Here is a 3,041-nt window from a genome sequence, read left to right on the forward strand (position 1 = left end):
TCGCGCGTTTTCTATCCGTTGCTCAAACAAAGGCTTTGTTTTTTGTATGTCGGAATCTTTCAGCCGCCCCACGCCACGATCCTATATAGGTTATTCTTTTGGAGAATTTTTTTATTTAAAAAAACCGTTTTTAAAATATAATTAGCAAAATCAACATTTTTTTCTAAATAATGAGCAAAATTACCCTTTTTTTGCCACGACATCAAAGCTGGCCAAAAAAGTGTCGATTTTGAGAAAAAAAAATTCATCTTCAAAATATATGGGACTACCAATCCCGTGTAATTAGCAATTACTAATTATGAAAGTGATTAATCTCAAAATATACACGGGACTATTAGTCCCGTGTATTCATTTAACGGCCTCATTTTTTTTTATCTCAGTCACCATTGTCCAACCCCTCTTCCAGATCCCCTCCCTCCTCTTCTTAATCTCCTCCAGGGCGGTGGTCGAGGGCGAGCACGATGGTCAAAGGGCGGTGGTTGAAGGCGGCCCCGAGGGCGGTGGTTGATGTTAGGAATTTAACGCCTAAACCCCTAATGCAACGGAAACGCGGTATAGAAAAAGTACACCAAGATTAAGACATTTAACGAGTCGGCAACTCCTACGGTCCTCGGAAGCCAACACAGATAGATTTCTTTATTAAATTAAACAAGAAATTACAATTTAGGAGCGTATCTCAAACTGATAAAACAAGAAAAAGATTTCTGCAGATAAACCACTCGGTAGCTACAGTGTTAATAATCAAAGGGTATGAACCCTTTCAATTCCGAGACTGAGAACAAAATACCTCACAATATAAAAACCCGCTATTAATTCGCCTGCTCTCTCTTCTTAAATCCCCGTCACGGCTGCATCCTGTTGAGACGCTGATACTAATCACAAATCGCAACGACGATTTAGGGCCAACCGCCAGCCAGAGGGAAATTCGGGTCGGGGGATCAGCCGAAACATATTAGGAAGGGATTTCCTTTTATAGCGGATGAGGAGGAGGAGCCTGGCGACAGCCTGTCGCCAGCGAGCCTTTACGACCCAAAAAACTCGTGCGAACACGCCAGAGATTCACTATCGACGCCGGACGAACCTTCGCACGCGAGAACGCAGAGTTCAGGAAGCCCCCCCGCCCCCAAAACGCAGAAGCTCGCCATCGACGGCATCGGCAGCCCAGGCGCCATCTTCGAACGACGCAGAGCTCGCCATCGAGGCTGTGACGGCAGAGTTCGCCACTCGGCTCGACGGGACGCAGAGCTGGGGCTTTCGAGCTCGTCACTGCTCGCCTGCGTGCCCGTGGTCGTCGACACCTCGGCCTGGGCTAACTCGGAGCCTCGCACGTCCAGCAGCACCACCATCGAAGCTCGTCGGAGCTCCGCGGAGCCTCACGTGCTTCGCCGCGGAGGTATTGTTTCCACGCCCTAAATTCCTAACAATCGTCCCACTTGGAGCACAAACCGACGCCCACAGAGCTATCTCATCAACTCCTGCTCGCATGTGTGGCTCCAGCCCTCAGACATCTATGCATGAAGGCCCAACTGAAGTTTGGCAGCGCAACTCGCAGTTTCTGAAGGTTCGCTACCGGTTGTCATACAATATCCGCTGGATCCTTTCTTCGCTTGGCATATTCTGTGAAAATCCTTTAACAACTCGTCCGCGGGGGAACCCTACCCACGGCTCTGACTTCTGGAACCACCCTGTTCGCTCTTCACTCGATAAACACACACATTGTTGTGGACGTAGCCATTTTTCCCGGCATGGGGCAACTCAGCTAGTCCCGCATGGTCTGGTTGGAGAATCGAGAGATTTCTATCTCTGCCTTTCGGCAGACAGAAACCACTTGCTCGCCATCTCCACTCTGACAAGCTTCATCAAAGCTTTCAAGACTCTCCGTCGCCATGTTGTCAGCAACGATATGATTAATGTATCTGGCTGTTCAGGCCACAGAGGACGAGTACTTCCTCCTAACATGCGAGCTGGTGTAGGCACCAATTCTGTCCCAACAGTCTCTTCTGGCTGAGATTCTTGCATTGGTTCTTGTCTTCCGAGAGGTTATCCGACCATCAATCTGCATCTACAAATGTTGGAGCTCGCTCTCTGAGTCACCGTATCTGGTTTGTGCATGTCGGCTTAAATAACATCCACCTTCTCGTTGAATGTCACACTCTCTGGCACGCTGGATCAACCTTCTTGTTTTCCGTTGTCGCCAAATGCGGGGTAACCCGACTCGTTCTTCACCAATACCGCCGATGCAATAGTGCATGTTCTTGACTTGGGATCCAAGGCTCAATTCCTGCCCTCTGATCACCTTATAAAGCACATAACTACACAAACCGAACAACTTTGAAGATGTGAGAGGGTTACCTCCTTTCCGCCACCATACCTACCTCTGTTATTTGTGGCTCCAATGGAACAGATGGAGCCCTCGTTGATCAGTAAGCTCCTGTGTTGACTGCTTCTGCCTCAGAACTTCGGTAGACCCTGACTGCATCCCGAATGCTTCTGCTCTGTCTGTCAACCGTTCTATTTATGTGCGCTCAGGCGCAACACGATTGTGGCTGAGGCCGTGCCGGGGCACAGGTCCCTGCCCTTCTTGAACCGTGCTCAATAGCAGAACTTTGAAATCTGGTGTCATTCATACTCACTGCCCACCATATGTCTGTTCTGAGTTTCATTTTACCCTGACAACGGTTCATTCTCGATCCAATGATTTCCAATCTTGCTGAAGGCCTCAAACACTTCTGAACTTTTTCTTCAGAAAGTAGACCATAGCTTTCCGAGAGTGATCATTCATAAAGTCACGAACGTACTGTTTTCCGACCAATCGACGCGGTGGTTGCTTGGTCGCCAGAACATCTGAGTGGAACTAAGCTCTAGGCTTCTGCTTCCTGGGGGGTCTGCTACTGGCCTGAAAGCTAAACTCTGCCATCTGCTTTCCAAGTAAATGCATTCTTCACACACATCAATCTCTACTGATTGTAAGCCTGGGAGTTTTCTCTTTGTGTCATAAGCCTCAATCCCCTTTTCCACCAGTATGACGCGAGTCTCTGGTG

The sequence above is a fragment of the Asparagus officinalis genome, chromosome 5 (assembly GCF_001876935.1).
Source record: "Asparagus officinalis chromosome 5, Aspof.V1, whole genome shotgun sequence".
NCBI lineage: Eukaryota > Viridiplantae > Streptophyta > Magnoliopsida > Asparagales > Asparagaceae > Asparagus > Asparagus officinalis.